Raw genomic sequence first — 19,391 nt, forward strand, 5'->3', positions numbered from 1 at the left:
GGAAACAGTGTCTTGTTGAGGGCTTGAGGGAATCACAGCAAGAGGCACTTTGTCGGGGCAAAAGTTCTTGCCTGGAAGAAACTGGATCATGAGAGGATACTTAGGAGACACGTGACAAAGGTAGATTTTCAATCCCATAAAAACTTTTGAGTGCTATGGAGCAGAATTTCAAGAGAATAAGATTTTGTGGTAAACGGGAACAGGGACAGAAGGCTATATGTAGGTGTGTTTGGTTGACTCCTTAGGTGATAGGATGGAATCCTAAGAGTGCTCAGGTTATAGTTCTTAAATTCTTTTTATAAACCAGTATTGACCCTCTTCCAACTTGAGGTTCTGTTCAGGGTGTATACGTATCTTTTGGTTTTTAAGGACAGTCAGTTTATAGTTTCACCCCTCTGCCTATTTATTTACTCATGTTTTTATGCAACAAACCCTTATTAGAAGTTCATAATTATGGGAAGAATTTCTATGTTTACAATGTGATTTGGTAGCTAACGGTCGCAGTGATAATTAGATGTTCCTATAACAGGAAGGTCCAGAGTAAAAAATAAATCAGTCATACTGAGAAATAAAAAAGTCATGTTAGGTAGAACCAGGATCCTGCCACAGAAGATGCAACCTGGGACATAATGTTGGTTGGACTCCAGGACGTGACAGTGACAAGAAGTGACTATGGCATGTATGAGTACCACGTGTCATGGAGTGACATAGCTGAAGGTGAGCGTCTTGGAGAAACCCGAGTGGTCAACGTTGATACAAAGTCAAGCTAATTTATTAGAGAAAGCGCTCAAAAATTTGATCTAAAATGTGGCAGGCTTAGACTTGTGTTAGTGACCTTGAAGAACTTTTCAATGTAAATACAAGTAATTGTATATTTTAACACAGTTCTTTGTTTTGTTTTTTCAATTTTCTCCCTTTGGTTTTTACAGAACTTTATTTTATTTCACCCGAAACTCTCTACTTCCTACAATTTAGAGGGAGGATAAAATCTTTGAAACTGCTGGTAGGGGAAATTGTTGGGATGCCCACACGTGTCTTTCCAAGCAAAAAGCAGCACTTGGGTTTTAACGAAATGTACCAGAAATACATCTGGAATTATCTACTTGAAAATCGTATTTGGAGAAGTCATTTTGAATGGCAGAATGCTTACCTCCTCTTTCTCCAACAGCGCACATGCTCTCTAGGAGAGCATCACATAAAATTTCACTCTGCATTTTTGCTTCTGGGAGTATAGCCCTTCTTGTTACTTCTTTCAGCCCCTCTCTTCAAGCGATGTAATTCCCTGAGGGAGCCCTGCATAAAGAAAGACATCGGTTTCCGTTATCCCTTTGAGGAAGAACAGACTTTCTATACATCGTTGAATACATTACTACCCCATGTTCCCTGAGGCACAGGCTCAGAGACTAAGACATACGGTCTCCAGATAGGGGGATGCAAAGGGCTGTGTGCCTAGAAGGGAATTTGGTGGCTGTTCAGGGGGAGCAGGAAGTTTTCTATCTTTGTGTTTTTCTTTCTTCTACCTTCCCTCTTTCCTTCACTTTTAAAATTTTACCTAGTTATTAAAGAGACAAAGGCGTTCTACTTAAATTTTCATTTGAAGTGTGAACATATTTACATGACAATTTAAAACATGATAATGCATTGTAATTTTTTCTACCTTTTAAGTACAATGCATCTCAAATGGTTTTGCAATTCAAAAGGGTGGCATTAAAATAAAAAAATTATGCATATATGAGGGAATCGTGCACATGGGAAAGGTGATGGTATGTCTTCTTTTGAGCAGCATCATTAATTCAAATGAGAGATGCTCAAGTAATTAAAAGAACTGGCTGTTTTTCCAGAATACCTGGGTTTGTTTTCCAACGTCCTCATGGTGGCTTACAACTATCTGTATCTCCAGTCCTAGGGCATCCAATGCATTCTGCTGGGTTTGATAAACACAAAGCTATCATTTCTTACACATTACAAAAGATTCTACCTTCTCATACGGTCACATTTGGCTATTAAGGTTAAATGGATGAATTCTGACTAGACAATGACATTCAGACCATAGCTGTAGTTTCCATGAATATTCCTTTTTCCCAAGATTATTCTATAGGCTTTTCTCTCTCAAAAATACCATCGATGACATTTTGGATTGCATGTGTCCTTTAGTTTTTCTGTATATTATGGGGCATTTGTGAACATCACTGGGTTCTTTATCCTAGATAGTATCCTGGATCACACCTCAATGTGTAATTGTCAAAACAATTTCAGGTATCATTGCAGATCTCCTGGTACCCACAATTGTCCCTAATTATGAGGCAAAGCCCTAGAAATATGGAATTCTATATTTTACCAGTTTGGGACAAGGAAGAGGAAGTTTTTTAACAGTATAGTAGAAAGGAAGGTTTGAGACAAATAGAATTAGATATTAGAATTCTTCATAATCATACTTGAATTGGTTATAACCCCCGTGTCTATCAATTCATCAATAGCAAACAAGTTGTGGTAGAGTGACCATGTAATAGAAATTCAGCAATAAATAGAAACACATTACTAAACATTAAAAAAGACATTTTAAATGAGCAAACCACCATGCTTAGTGAAAGAAATTAGAGACAAAACAATTCTACTCCATGACTGTATTCATACGGTGCTCTAAGAGCTGTAGTAACAGAAAACAAATGAGGAATGTCCAAGGCTGGATTTGAGGGGTGGAGACTAGTCTTTAAAAAATCATAAAGGTTTGTAGTGATGAAAATAATTACATTGTGTAGGTTTAAAGGCAATATTCTATGCAGCAGTATAGTTAGTACAACGACTGTAGTTAAAGGACAATCGGCTGAAATGCACACTTAAATGATTAATTCTATTGCAACTAAATAATGGATTATAAAAATTGTTAAAGATAGATGTAAATATATAGGGAGAGGAAATAATATAGAGAATGGAATGAAAAGCCATTCCTGGAATTTTTGTGTAAATAGTCTAGGTCCAATGAATGACCTTGCGGAAGTGCAATTGGATGCCCGAGGCTTCATTTGATTGGCAGATTTAGTTTTGTTTTGCGATATCCCCTGGCAGTCACTATTTTTACACAGCTGCTTGCTTTTCTTGGTTCCCATCATAGTTGTCTTAGGGATGATCTTGAAACTCCCAGATCCTTCGCAACTCATGTTTGAGAGCCCTTGGGCCCTTTCAGAAATCAGTGATGAGCAGGAGTCAGGAAGCTTCTAGCAGCCGCCAAGGCTGAATACTCACAGTAGGAATTCAGGCAGCAACTTCTCAGACTGGAAATGCCAGGCCTTTGCAGAACTTCAGTGTCCCTTAAAAAGTGTAAATTAAGTGACCTCAATCCATGGTAGAAATAAATTGTTATTTTCCAGGAAACATAACAAATGGTAAGAAAAAAAATCAATAGATTAAAAGATAGTTTCAGGAAGAGGTCTACAATTGACTTTGAAGAAATCCCTTTGTCAGGAAATCTGGGTTGTTCCACACACCCAGGATTCGTCTCCAGCTCGAGGACTGACTGTCTTAGTTCCTTCTCTATTGTTGGGATAAGTCGCTGTAACCAAGAAAAATCTATCAAAGAAAGCATTGAATTTGTAGTTACAATTTCCTGATGGCAAAGCAAAGGCCTGATGACAGGACAGCTGAGAGCTCATATCTTGATCCTCAAGTAAGAGACAGACAAATGGAGAGACCTGAAATGTAGTGAATCTTCTGATATCTTAAGGCCCACCCCCAGGGACACAGCTCCTTCAGAAAAGACAAGTCTCCTAATCCTTCTCAAACAGTTTCACCAACTGGGAGCCAAGTGTTCAAATATATGAGCCTATGAGGCCATTCACACTTAAACCATCACCTTTCTGTTTGAGATAGTTTCTTCAATTGGAAAATGATAGAGTGGCCTGTATTTCTTAAAGTTATCATTAAAACAAGTATAAAAAATAATGTATTATTTTCCTATGTCACACAAGGAGGCTAAGGACAGGAAAATAGTGTCTTAAGTGCTGTTGTCCTGATACCTTACACTAAGATGTGCTTAGAGCCTCATTCCACTGTGAGCTCTGTGGGGGTCAAGAACCCCACTGACTCAGCAACCCTGTCATTGTAGACTCCAATCCACCTTTACAGTCATCTGCTGTGCTTTGCTTTTGCTGTTTCTCTCATAAAGACACATACCGTTGGGTATACACATCCTCTCCAATCTAGACTGATCTCCCAAGAACCTTAACATTATCATCATATTCATATTCATATATTCATAGTCATAGTTTCTGGGAAGATGTGTCTTTAGTTTGAGACGTCACCCCACTTACCGCAGGTTTTTCTGTAGGGTGAATGGTATCTGCTCCACACACATTAGCTGTTATTTTTACCATGATTTTATTTTATAATTGCATAGATACTAAAACCTCTTTTATAAAAGTTGTTTGAATGCATTGTATGAATTAAATTTCCTGTAATTCACCCACTGACCCTACAGTATGGTCAACTGAAACATTCTGAGGTTTAATGGCAATTCTGTACTAGTCTGTCTTTCACTGGGGCAATAGCCCACTCCTTTTCTCTTTCAATCATCCACGTATTCTGACGTGTGACCATGTGAAATAAGCACCAGGGCATACAATTATTACTTTTGCTTTGTTGCCATATCAAGTATTTCTTGAACTACTATGAGTAATAGTGATTGGAAGATGACACAGTGCATATGGTTTGATAATGCGAAACTCATTCTGGAACAGAAAGAAATGAATCCATTTAGGGTTGTTATATACATTAGTGTATTTGTTCTACCATTAGGTGAGGAGGTGCCCTGTGAGAATGACACAACTATGAAGTCATTTACTCAAGGTCACTTTATCAGTGTCAGTGACTTGGCTGACTTGAAGGACATCCCAACATAGAGACTTTACTACAGGACACAGAATATAGAAAGCTCATTACCCCATTCCTCTTTCTGTGCCAGAAATTTTAATTATGTGCCTCTAGGATGTAATAGCTTTTGAAGTTATGATTAAATGAATCTGTACGATGCTCAGCAGCCGGATTCTGTTGAGGATCTTAAATAACCTCTGAAGACACTCACCATCCCCCACTTCATGGGGTTACTACCTGCCATTCATCCTTGTTGCCCCTTTGTAGTGATATACGAGCTGTATGTTTTCTACAGATAACACAGCACAAGTTCAAGACGTGCTGGAGTGAAATGAATGGCAGACCAGGCTCATCTGTTGTCTGCAGGCAGTGCGTCGCCTGCAGTCCCCCTTGCTTTACAGCGATCTTGATGGGCAGCCTGCATCCTGATGCTGTAGCTAACATGCCTCAAACCACAGCTTGGGGTGATTAAAACTCAGTCTTCCTGTCAGGAAACCGCCTGTGATGTCTTTTCTCACAACTACTTATGTCTTATTAGACGCTTCCTTTCTTCTCGGTAGTTTAGGCTACAGCACTGCAATGAAAATTGCTCAAGCTGCATGCTTTCCTTTCCGATCCCCTACCTTTATATTCCAGGTGACAGGATGGTTTATTTGCTCATTAACGAAGGAGCTGAAAACAGGAGAAAATATTTCTGAAACACTGAAGCTTGCACATGCCTTTATGGAAAGCGGAAATGCTCATGTCCCCCCCCCCCCCCACGAATGGATTATAAACACAGTTGCTCTGTTTCTACTGTTTTATTTCCAAGCAAATGTTTTATTTCAGTAAGTATCTCGCTGCTTGTTATGCAATGGATTCGTGAAGTCTGTCTAAATACATAAAGCAGGAATTTGACAAAAATGACTCCAGGAAGTCCCCTAGCAAAAGCCTAGATTTATCATATGCACAGGTAATAAGCATTGAGTTTGATGATCCAAGCAGACTTTTGGGTAGAAATGATTTATGAAAGAAGTCATGAAGATTATGAATAATATCGAGCTTGGGAGGAGCTATTTCTGGCTTGAAGCATGAGCCGTATGACTCAGGAATGCATAGATTTATTTCTATAGAGAAAAAGAAAACATAAATACCCAGAAACAGATGCCTCTCCCATCTCCTCTATTTTATTCACCATATTTTTATTAGTAAATGGTTGTTGTATCTGTCAGTCGGTTAAAAAATAATGAAGCCAGATGTCAAGGCATTCCAGTGAAAAGAAGCCAGCGTACTGTTTTGAATGGTTTTCCTGGAAGCAGATGCGGGTTTCCAGTGCACGATTCATCAAGGGCGTGCCATTGCTTAGAAAGAGTGAGTGCAGCAGGATGGAGACAGACAGCTGAGGCTGAAGACGACTCGATTTACCTAAAGCTGAGCTTTGGCCTTGGAGTGGGGGAGAATCAGGAGTGTGAGCACTAACTAAGTGTCTACTGATGGCTATCAACTCCCTTGTTCCTTCAGGTAAGTGACTGACAAGTAGTCACCTTGACTGTGCATATTGTTATTAGTATCTAACGTTAATCTGCACTTTGTCAAATATTAATAATGATAGAAATAACAGAAAGCTTACAAACTCATGGAAACTGATCAACTCACTACTGAATGAAAATTAAGAAATAAGTCAAAGCCTTTCTAGAATTAAAAATCCTGGAAATATAACACCCAAACTTAATGGATACAAAGAAAGTGGTTCGGTGTCAAGTTCATAGCCCTTAAATAAAATAAAATATAAAATAAAATAAAATAAAACAATTCACAGAGAGCTCTCCTATTAGTAATTAAAAGTTCTAGAACAAAAAGAAGAAATAGAATTCAAATGGAGTAGACAATTAATAACCAAACTTAGAGTGAAATCAATGAAATAGAAATAAAAAATTATAGAAAGAAATAATTAAAAAATGAATTGGTTCTCTTGAGAAATCAGTTAGATTTATAAATGCTTAGCCAAATTTACTAAAAGAGAAGTTTTAAATTAATAAAATTAGCGATGAAAGGGTGGATGTAACAAGGGATACCAAGGAAATCCAGAGAATCACAGGATGTACTTTAGAAACCTCTACCACCAAATTAAAAATATAAAAGAAATAGATAACTTTGTTTATATATAACACCTACCACAGTTAAATCAAGAACAGACAAGCAATTTAAGTAGATCTATAAACTCGAGGGTAATAGAAGCATTAATTAAAGTCTACCAACAAAAATAGACCAGGGTCAGAAAGCTTCAGCACAGAATTCTACTGGATTTTTAAAAAAGCATTAATGTCAACACTCTTCAAATTATTTCAGAAAATAGAAACAGAAGAAACATTGTCCGATTCATTTTACGAGGACTTGGTTACTCTAATACTTAAACCACATAAAGCCTAGCAAAGAAAGAGAATTACAGCCCAATTTCCCTAATGAACACAAGTGTAAAAATTCTCAATAAAATACTTACAAACCTAATTAAAGAACACATCAACAAGTCCACCACAATGATCAAGTAGACTTCATCCCAGAGATTCAGGGATGGTTCAACATACACAAATCAGTAAGTGCAATCCACCATACAAACAGACCTTCAACTCCAAGTGGACCAAAGACCTCAAGGTCAAATACACTGAGTCTGATAGAAGGGAAAATAGGGAATGGTCTTTGAACTCACTGGCACAGGAGAGACTTTCAGAACAGAACAACAGTAGCACAGACACTAAGAATAATAGTTAAATAATGGAAACTCATGAAACTGAAAAGCATGTGTATGGAAAAGAACACCATCATTCAGACAGTATGGCAGGCTGTGTAGAACAGGAAAAGATTTTTACCAATTACATGTCTTTGTCAGAGAGCTAATATCATATATATATATCATATATATGATATGTATGTCTATATATACATGGATATCAAGAAAATGAATGGCTCAATTTAAAAATGAGGTACGGATCTAAACATGATTTTTTTATTCCTTATCTTAACCTTTATTGATAATAAACTTAAACATTCAAAAACGATTTCTGAAAAGCATTTCTGAAAACAGTCAGGACTTGGTCCTTAAATTGAGGTAACTCTCTGCTTCACACAAACAGGTTATTGTCTTGTACATAAACTGGAACCTGCTTATTAAAGATGATTGATGTACAGGGCTAGTGTACCCTTCTTGTGTCTTTTTTTTGGTTATTTTTATCTATTAACATTTCAAACGTTATCCCCTTTCCCATTTTCCCCTCCATAAACCCCTTATCCCACCCTTCCCCCTGCTTCTATGAGGGTGCTCCCCCAGCCACCCACCCACTCTTGCCTCACTGCCCTACCATTCCCCTTCACTGGGGCATCGAGCCTTCACAGGACCAAGGGCCTCCCCTCCCATTGATGCCCAACAAGGCCATCCTCTGCTACATATGCGGTTGGAGCCATGGGTCACTTCATGTGGCCTCTGGTTACTGATTTAGTCCCTGGGAGCTCTGTGTGAGTGGGGGTGGGATGAGAGGTCTGGTTGATTGATATTGTTGTTCTTCCTATGGGGTTGTAAACCCTTTCAGCTCCTTCAGTTCTTCCTCTAGCTCCCCTATTAGGGTTCCTGGCTCAGTACTATGGTTAGCTGTGAACATTCCCCTCTAAATTGGTCAGGCTCTGGGAGAGCATCTCAGGGGACAACTATACCAGGCTCCTGTCAGCAAGTGATTCTTGGCATCAGCAATAGTGACAGGGTTTGGTGGCTACATATGGAATGGATCACAGTCTCTGGATGGCCTTTCCTTTAGTCTCTGCTCCACTCTTTGATCCAATATTTCCTTTAGACAGGAATAATTCTGGGTTAAAAGGGGGAACTCAAATGGATATGAATCACTTAAAGAAATGCTCAACATCCTTAGTAGCCAGGCAAATGCAAGCCACAATTACTTTGAGATTTCATCTTATTCCAGTCAGAGTATCCAAGGTCAATAAAATAAAATATAGCCTGTGCTGGTGAGGATTCAGAGTGAGAGGGACACTAATCCATTTCTGGTGGGAGTGCTTATTTGTACAGACATTCTGAAAAGATCTGTGGCATTTCCTCAGGAAGTTGAGAATCTACGTACAGCACGTAGCCACACTGCTTGTGGCCATACCAAAGGGAATTTCATTCTACCTCAGAGACACTTGCTCCAGTATGCTCATTACTTCTCTATTTAGAATAGCCAGAAATTGGAAACAGCCCAGATCTCTGTCAATGCATGAATGGACAACAAATGTGGTACATTTAACAACGGAATATTATCAATCATTAACAAAAGACAATAATGAAATTTGCAGGTAAGTGGACCAAAATAGAAAAATATTATCCTGAGTGATATATCCCAGACTCAGAAGGACAAATATTGTATGTGACTGTTAGCAATTGAGTCATTGATGAGCAATCTACAAACCATATACATATATATTTATATGTTCTTGCATGGGCAGCAACAATGAGGGAACAGGCTTCTTGGAGCTCTAAATTCATATTCTCTCCAGAGTCCCCAGAATTAAACTATGTGCACCTAGCAAAACTCATGATGCCCCATGAGACCACTAGACAATCCTAGTTAATGGCTGTTGACATATTGAAGCAGCCCCATATCCCACACCTGGGGTTAAAATAAAAAACATATTCATAGAACATAAATGGGTTTTAAAGAAAGCAAAACTTACTACACTACACAATTCATTGAATGGGGGAAATTTGAACTGGTGTTTATCCAGAGCTCTCACTGTGTGTGTGTGTGTGTGTGTGTGTCTGTGTGTGTGTGCGTGTTTGTGTGTGTGTATGTGTGTATGTGTGTGTATGTGTATGTGTGTATGTGTGTGTGTGTCTGTGTGTTTGTGTGTATGTGATGTGTGTGTGGTGTGTGTGTGTGTGTGTCTGTGTGTGTATGTGTGAGTGTGTGTCTGTGTGTGTGTCTGTGTGTGTATGTGTGTGTCTGTGTGTGTCTGTGTGTGTGTGATGTGTGTGTGGTGTGTGTGTGTGTGTGGTGTGTGTCTGTGTGTGTGATGTGTGTGTGGTGTGTGTGTGTGGTGTGTGTATGTGTGAGTGTGTGTGTCTGTGTGTGTGTCTGTGTGTGTGGTGTGTGTGTCTTTGTGTGTGTGTGTCTGTGTGTGTGTGGTGTGTGTGTGGTGTGTGTGTATGTGTGTGTGTTGTGTGTGTGTGTGTGTTTTCAGACAGTGGGTTGGGTTGTTGCTGTTCTTTTTCATTTATTTTATTTCTGTAGGCTTCATGGTATCAGTAGGTATTCTGCATGCTACCAAAGAAGAAAGGCAAACATGAGCCCAGCTACAAATCCTTCAATCTACATAAGTGACCAGCCTACAAGATACACTTGTGCATTAGTGGCACAAAGCTTATGGGAACAGCCAACCAACATCTGGTTTAAGGACCATTCTATGAGATGACATCCATATCTAATGTTTGTTAGACTAGAAAGTCCAATCAAATGACTTCTAACTACATTTTGCCATATTCATAGATCTATGTCCTCCTTAGTCATCATAAGAGAAGGTTCCTTCTTTGGGAGCTGGGGACAAGTGCAGAGATCCACAGGCAATATGCAGAATATGATAGATCTCAGAACATTCTGACCTGAATGGGATGTCTCTATCCAGAGGTCATGGAACTCTGCAGAAGATGGCATGAGTGTGTGATCCAGACTCAACAGAGCCGGTGCACACATTAGCAACATTGCAGGACATTAAGGTGTGTCTGCATCAGAGTGTCCCTAAGGTTGAAAGGGGGGCACATATCCCTTCCTTTACCCAGAATTCATTTCCAATTGGAAATGAAAAATTAGCTCTCTAAGTGAGTCTCACTGGAAACCAAGCAATTTTCAATGAAGGAAACAAATTGAAACAGCAACCACAAACTCCTTCTTTTATGTTGTTTTTAATCTTGTCCCCTGTATTCTTAGGGTTTGTGATCTTACCTTTAGTATTAGCAATTAAAATTTATACTATATTTGCACTTCAGTGAACATTTAAATTATCACTGAGTTTTAGTTATCTTGTTTTTTTTCTCCTGAATTTACTTTTATTCATTTCCCCCCTCCTTGTTTTTACTGTAAGCATACTGAATGAATGTGAATGAAAATGTGGGGAAGAGTTGATGCTTGGGTTTTATAACATTTATTTTCTTTTATTGGATATTTACATTTCAAATGCTATCCCCTTTCCCAGTTTCTTGTCCATAAAACCCCTATTCCATCCCCTCTCCCTCTTCTTCTGTGAGGGTGTTCCTCCCAATCACCCACCCCTTCCTGCCTTCCTGCTCTGACATTTCCCTACACTGGGGTTCCAGCCTTGGCAGGACCAAGGGTTTCGTCTCCCATTGGTGTCCAACAAGGCCATCCTCTGCTACATATACAGCTGGAGCTATGGGTCTGTCCATGTGTACTCTTTGGTTGGTGGTTTAGTCCCTGGGAGCTCTGGTTGGTTGGAATTGTTGTTCTTATGGGGTTGCAAGCCCCTTCAGCTCCTTCAATCCTTTCTCTAACTCCTCCCATTGTGACACCATTCTATGATTTGCTGCTAGCATTTGCCTCTGTATTTGTCATGCTTTGACTGAGGCTCTCAGGTGACAGTTATATCAGGCTCCTGTCAGGATGCACTTCTTGGCAATATTGTCTGGGTTTGGTGACTGTATGTTTATGGACTGGATCCCCATGTGGGGCAGGCTCTGAATGGCCATTTCTTCAGTCTCTGCTCCTGACTGTGTCTCCATATCTCCTCCTATGAATATTTTTGTTCCTTCTTTCAAGGAGGACTGAAGCATCCACACTTTGGTTGTCCTTCTTCTTGAGCTTCATGTGGTCTGTGGATTGTATCTTGGGTAATTCGAGCTTTTGGGCTAATATCCACTTCTCAGTGAGTGCATAAAATGTGTGCTTTTATGATTGGTTACCTCACTCAGGATGATATTTTCTAATTTCATCGATTTACCTATGAATCTCATGAAGTCATTGTTTTAATAGTTGAGTAACAATTTTAAATATTAGGTGGGCAGTTGATTTTCTATATCTTCTTAGTACTTTATGCACGTGTCTCTCTCTCTTAGTAGGTCCAACTCCCAACTCCTGCTCTATGTTTTCTTATTTGTATAGAGCAGGCCTCCTGAGTGTTTTCCAATTGGCTATGCTCTTAAGACACTCTCTCTCTCTCTCTCTCTCTCTCTCTCTCTCTCTCTCTCTCTCTCTCCTTTCCCCTCTCTCTCCTTTCCCCCCTCTCTCCTTCTCCTCCTTTCTTTTCTCCCTTCCCAAGTTTGCTCATCAGACCATGTCTGCCTATTAATAACACCTTCTTTTCGGAACACCGAGTCTTCAAATTATGTGAAGTTTTGTACATCTTCCCTTTCTGCTTGGGTCTCTAGAGGCACTGATTTCTACATGTAAGTGCAGAAATATATCCTAGATTCTGTGGGTTTGCTTAGAGGCTGCCATAATAAAGCTGCCATCACCACAAAGCTAGCTGTAGAATTTTCACTTTCCTGTTGCTTATAAAAATACTTCAAGGAAGGATGTATGACTGTACTTGGGAAGGGGAAATAGAATAGATATGGCAGGTGTACTGGTGGTTGGTGGGCCTGAGATGATGAGGGATAAGGTGGGAGGAGGATGAAGCAAGAGAGTTCTGGGAGAGACAACTGGAATTCAGGGACATTTATGGGGTGAAGTAGAAACCTAGTGCAGGGTAAACTCCCAGGAACCTAGGAAGGTGATCCTAAGACTTCTAGTAATGAGGGAATACAGAGACTGAGTCTGCCATCTCCAGTAACCAGGAAAGTCTTCCAATGGAGGGATGAGAATACCAACCCAGCCCTAAAACCCTCTATCTACAATTTGTCCTGCTTGCAAAAAAGGCAGGGGTCAAGGTGGCACAGAAAGTGTGAGAGAGGCCAACCAATGACTGGTCTAGCTTGAGATTCATGCCACTAGAGGGAGCCCATTCCTGACACTGCCTGGAGGACCAGGACCTGGATGCTGGATAGCCCAGACACCTAGAATAGAACCAAACACAAATGAAAAAAGGTCAATAAATCAATGAAATTATATGTAGTGATATGATATTCTGCTATATTCATAGATTGGTGCCTATCCCAGTTGTTATTAGAGAAGCTTCATCCAGCCCCTGATGGAAATAGATGTAGAGACTCACAGCCAAACATTAGGCAGGACTCACTGAGGAGGGGAGGAAGGATTTTGGGAGCCAGAGGGGTTAAGGACACTACACGAAGAGCAACAAAATCAACTAACCTGGTCTCATGGAGGCTCATATAGACTGAATCAATAATCAGGGAGCCTACATGGGTCTGACTTGGGCCCTCTGCACATATATTACCATTGTGTACCTTGGTCTTCTTGTAGGACTTTAACAGTGGGAGTATGTTGAGGATGTCTCTGATTCATTTACCTGCTTTTGAGACTCCTGTCTTCCTATTGAGTTTTCTCTTGCAGCCTCAATATGAGGGGAGGTACGTAGTCTTAATGTAACTTAATATCATGTTTGGTTGATATTCTGGGAGGCCTGTTCTTTTTCTGAAGGGATATGGTGGGTCTGGAGATAAAATGAGGGGGTTAAGGGATGAGAAGAAAGAATAGAGGGGAAACTGCAGTCAGGATGTAAAATATAAGAGAATAAATAAATTTGGAAAATAATACACAATTATATAAAAAGTACTTTTAAACAATTATGTACTCAGTAAGTATACCACTATTTACTAAATATACCTTCTTAAAATGCATATATTCTAATTTTGAATTTTCTTTGTCAGAAAATTGTAATGAGGCTCTAAGTCGACAATAAGTTGATTTTTACTGTTATCCACAGTGTTGCCCGATGCTGGTGGCCACTGCCAGATCAGAGACCTTCATTCTGATGATTGCAATAGCTTGGCTATTCCTGAATAGAAGACAACAAATATGTTTGCTATATTGATTGACTTTTCTTTGATGAATAATTTCTTTGTAGTGTGCTGCTATGGTTTCATGTTTCTTACTGTGTTAGTCAGTGTTCAGTTATTCTGATAAAATACCCAAGATAAGTGATTTAAATTAGGAAGTAAACATTTCCTGTGGCATTTGATGTTACTTCATGGTCACTTGGAGACATTTTGTTTTTGAAGAGGGTTATCATGGGGAGGCAGAACATCAAGACAGAGACAGATTTGGTGGGAATTGAAGAGCAAGAATGAGAAGCAAGGGTCTCAATGATTCCTTCAAAGGGCAGACCAACAATGATAAATCTCTCTATCTAGGACCCACCTCCTAAAGATTCTGTCATCTCCCAGGAGCAACACAGCCTGGTGACAAATGGGGGACATTAAGATCTGAAACCATAGCCCATACGAGAGAACTCCTTTCAGAACTGAGCTAAGTCCCTTCAATGCTGGGTCTCTTATTAGGTTCTAATGCAGATGGTAGGCTTCAGTTGAATTTAACACTAATTTACCATTCCAAAAGTCCTTGGGACTTTTTTTTCCCATCTTTATTAACTTTAGTATTTCTTATTTACATTTCGATTGTTATTCCAGTTTCCGGGCCAACATCCCCCTAATTTTTCCCCAACCACCCCGCATTACCGCCATCCCCCCAACAATCACATTCACTGGGGGTTCAGTCTTGGCAGGACCAAGGGCTTCCCCTTCCACTGGTGCTCTTACTAGGCTATTCATTGCTACCTATGAGGTTGGAGCCCAGGGTCAGGGACTTTTAGAATAATAGCCAAGCAAGGTACCACGTTGCTGCTTTACCCACAAAATTTGTGCCTTATTTCAAATCCTTTTTTACCATTTCATGAAAAGTCATAGAATTTTCACAAGGTTTGACTCCATCTCAAGTAACCACCACCAAATACTCATTTACTCTACTTCTCTATTGTAGTTTTCTACTCCCACCATATCTATGATCTGTTTCTTATGTATTGTTGCACTTCTCAAAGCCATCAATAAACAATAGCCTTCTTTCAAACCCCTATTAATACAGAATGCTGACTTCCTCTCAATGGTTTTTGAGAATGGGTGAAGCTTAGGCTACCCCCTACATGGTGGGATTAGAGATATGAACTTCATTAGATGGCTGGATGTATTCCTTTAGAAGAGCATAGAGTGGAGAATCCTTTCCAGAAAGTTTCGGTAAGACTGCAAAGTTAAACTCACTCTACTGCCCACAGACTTGACATTGTGTTAACAAGCCTATGCCCCGGCATTACTCTCATTACACATCTCCCTTAGAACTCTCGCGGGCACAGGTTAATTGACAATGACATTATTAATTTTAAAGAATCTCTTTTTTCTTCCAGAGTAGTCAATCTGAAGAGAGTGCCAAAACTATTCAACTAAACATGTTGAAAGGGGACGAAAGTAATAAAGGTATTCCCATTCGTTTTCAGTTGGTGTGATAGACACTATGGCCGAAACAACTTGGAGAGGAAAAGGTTGATTTGGTTTATAGGTTACAGTGCATCATCAAGGAGAAACTGAGTCAGGAACTGAAGCAGAGGCTATGGAGAAATATTGCTTATTGCTTCTATGGCTTGCTTAGCATGTTGTCTTAAACAATAAAGAGCTACCTGCCCAGAGGCCCCACCACTCAGTGAAGGCAAGGCCCTCCCATACCAGTCATTAATGAAGAGAATGTTCCACACCAGGGTCAGAGTCCAGTCTGAAATCATCAGCTGACGTTCTTTCTTCTCCGGCCATGTTAGTTTCTTTAAAGTTGACAAAGCTAACCGACACACTAGGTTTTGTTTTTCTATTTGTAGAGCACATGCGGAGAAGATTGAATATTATTGCGTGGGCTACAGTTTATAGGGGTGGTGGGTGAGGGTTGACTTCGACTCACCATCTTCATTAGTGTTTTAAAGGAGACTCAGAATATTCTTTGAAGCGTTGAATTCAGACAGCAATCTCTCCTCTCTGGCTATGGAAATCCTAGAAGTCAACTTCCAAGGAAAGGCTGTATCGGCTGTATTAAAAAAATGGGGACTACAGAAGTGGCTCAGAAGTTAAGAGCCCTTGTTCCTCATCTAGAAAACCTAGGTTTAATTCCTAGCCCACATACAGTGGCTCACATCCATCTACAATTGCAAATTTAGGGAATAAGGTACCCTCTTCTGGCCTCCTTAGACACCAGGCATGCGAGTGGTATACATACATACCTTAGGCAAAATGAAATAAAATCAAATTAAAACCTTAGAAAAGGAAACTCTTGGGCTTAGTAGTAACCAATTATAGGGCCATTCTCTGGGAACGTTCGTGAAGCTTCTATATCAGCACACATTGCTTAATCTTGCACTATGATGTTACAATTATGATGGTTTCTGTCTTTAGTATCACGGACCAATCTCTGTCAAACTTCAATCTCTTTCTTGTACAGCTTCCTCCTATTTCCAAGTCTTCACAAAGTGAAAGGAGTTTACCTTGTTCTGGAATAGATTCTAGTTTAAGGAAGTATTGTGACTGCCTTGGTCTCCACAAACTATTAAAACTGTCTTTTTTTTTTACACAAGCAATAGGGTTGTTTTGCTTTTTTATTATTCATGTATTCACTGAAATAGCACTTTTGATTTTTTTCATGAATGTTTCCTTTGCATTCACAATGTGTCTAATTGGCTCAAGGTGCCAAGCTTTCAACATGGCTTACTCACTAAATGAAATCATTTCTGGCTGCTGATTTCAAGTGAGGGGTGTGCTGCCGAGCTTTCTTCATTCTGACACTTAGAGGCCATTATAAAGAGATTAATTGGCATGATTTCAACACTGGTTTTCTCAGGAAATAGGAAACTTAAAAGGGGATATAGAGCCCAGGAGCGGCAGGACACCGGCCTGAAACACCGCCGGAACCTGAAAGAAACAGACCGGATAAACAGTTCTCTGCACCCAAATCCCGTGGGAGGGAGAGCTAAACCTTCAGAGAGGCAGACAAGCCTGGGAAACCAGAAGAGACTGCTCCCTGCACACACATCTCGGACGCCAGAGGAAAAAGCCAAAGACCATCTGGAACCCTGGTGCACTGAAGTTCCCGGAAGGGGCGGCACAGGTCTTCCTGGTTGCTGCCGCTGCAGAGAGCCCCTGGGCAGCACCCCACGAGCGAACCTGAGCCTCGGGACCACAGGTAAGACCAAATTTTCTGCTGCAAGAAAGCTGCCTGGTGAGCTTGGGACACACGGAAGCAGAATTTCTCTAAGACCGGCACGTTCTGTGTTTACCGGAAGTCCCACACCCGCGGATCCCGGCCCGCAGCAGCTCTCTGCTCCCAGACCCGGTGAGAGAGAGACCCAACCGCCTGGTCAGGTGGGCACTCCTGAGGCTGCAGAGCGGAAGAGACCACCAACACTGCTCACCCCTGCCCACATCCCTGGCCCAAGAGGAAACTGTATAAGGCCTCTGGGCTCCCGTGGGGGAGGGCCCAGGAGCGGCAGGACACCGGCCTGAGACACCACCGGAACCTGAAAGAAACAGACCGGATAAACAGTTCTCTGCACCCAAACCCCGTGGGAGGGAGAGCTAAACCTTCAGAGAGGCAGACAAGCCTGGGAAACCAGAAGAGACTGCTCCCTGCACACACATCTCGGACGCCAGAGGAAAAAGCCAAAGACCATCTGGAACCCTGGTGCACTGAAGCTCCCGGAAGGGGCGGCACAGGTCTTCCTGGTTGCTGCCGCTGCAGAGAGCCCCTGGGCAGCACCCCACGAGCAAACTTGAGCCTCAGGACCACAGGTAAGACCAAATTTTCTGCTGCAAGAAAGCTGCCTGGTGAACTCAAGACACAGGCCCACAGGAACAGCTGAAGACCTATAGAGAGGAAAAACTACACACCCGAAAGCAGAACACTCTGTCCCCATAACTGACTGAAAGAGAGGAAAACAGGTCTACAGCACTCCTGACACACAGGCTTATAGGACAGTCTACCCACTGTCAGAAATAGCAGAACAAAGTAACACTAGAGATAATCTGATGGCGAGAGGCAAGCGCAGGAACCCAAGCAACAGAAACCAAGACTACAATGCATCATCGGAGCCCAATTCTCCCACCAAAACAAACATGGAATATCCAAACACACCAGAAAAGCAAGATCTAGTTTCAAAATCATATTTGATCATGATGCTGGAGGACTTCAAGAAAGACATGAAGAACTCCCTTAGGGAAACACAGGAAAACATTAATAAACAAGTAGAAGCCTACAGAGAGGAATCGCAAAAATCCCTGAAAGAATTCCAGGAAAACACAATCAAACAGTTGAAGGAATTAAAAATGGAAATAGAAGCAATCAAGAAAGAACACATGGAAACAACCCTGGATATAGAAAACCAAAAGAAGAGACAAGGAGCTGTAGATACAAGCTTCACCAACAGAATACAAGAGATGGAAGAGAGAATCTCAGGAGCAGAAGATTCCATAGAAATCATTGACTCAACTGTCAAAGATAATGTAAAGCGGAAAAAGCTACTGGTCCAAAACATACAGGAAATCCAGGACTCAATGAGAAGATCAAACCTAAGGATAATAGGTATAGAAGAGAGTGAAGACTCCCAGCTCAAAGGACCAGTAAATATCTTCAACAAAATCATAGAAGAAAACTTCCCTAACCTAAAAAAAGAGATACCCATAGACATACAAGAAGCCTACAGAACTCCAAATAGATTGGACCAGAAAAGAAACACCTCCCGTCACATAATTGTCAAAACACCAAACGCACAAAATAAAGAAAGAATATTAAAAGCAGTAAGGGAAAAAGGTCAAGTAACATATAAAGGGAGACCTATCAGAATCACACCAGACTTCTCGCCAGAAACTATGAAGGCCAGAAGATCCTGGACTGATGTCATACAGACCCTAAGAGAACACAAATGCCAGCCCAGGTTACTGTATCCAGCAAAACTCGCAATTAACATTGATGGAGAAACCAAGATATTCCATGACAAAACCAAATTTACACAATATCTTTCTACAAATCCAGCACTACAAAGGATAATAAATGGAAAAGCCCACCATAAGGAGGCAAGCTATACCCTAGAAGGAGCAAGAAACTAATCGTCTTGGCAACAAAACAAAGAGAATGAAAGCACACAAACATAACCTCACATCCAAATATGAATATAAAGGGAAACAATAATCACTATTCCTTAATATCTCTCAATATCAATGGCCTCAACTCCCCAATAAAAAGAAATAGATTAACAAACTGGATACGCAACGAGGACCCTGCATTCTGCTGCCTACAGGAAACACACCTCAGAGACAAAGACAGACACTACCTCAGAGTGAAAGGCTGGAAAACAACTTTCCAAGCAAATGGTCAGAAGAAGCAAGCTGGAGTAGCCATTCTAATATCAAATAAAATCAATTTCCAACTAAAAGTCATCAAAAAAGATAAGGAAGGACACTTCATATTCATCAAAGGAAAAATCCACCAAGATGAACTCTCAATCCTAAATATCTATGCCCCAAATACAAGGGCACCTACATACGTAAAAGAAACCCTACTAAAGCTCAAAAC

The 19,391-nt window shown here is 40.6% G+C and overlaps 1 pseudogene; it reads left to right on the forward strand.

Moving 5' to 3' along the window:
• The first annotated feature begins 629 nt into the window (after window positions 1-629).
• Etv5-ps4 (ETS variant transcription factor 5, pseudogene 4) overlaps window positions 630-19,391 on the forward strand; it is a 36,887-nt pseudogene continuing 18,125 nt past the window's right edge.

This window comes from Rattus norvegicus, chromosome 2 (genome assembly GCF_021556685.1).
Source record: "Rattus norvegicus strain SHRSP/BbbUtx chromosome 2, alternate assembly SHRSP_T2T, whole genome shotgun sequence".
Lineage (NCBI taxonomy): Eukaryota > Metazoa > Chordata > Mammalia > Rodentia > Muridae > Rattus > Rattus norvegicus.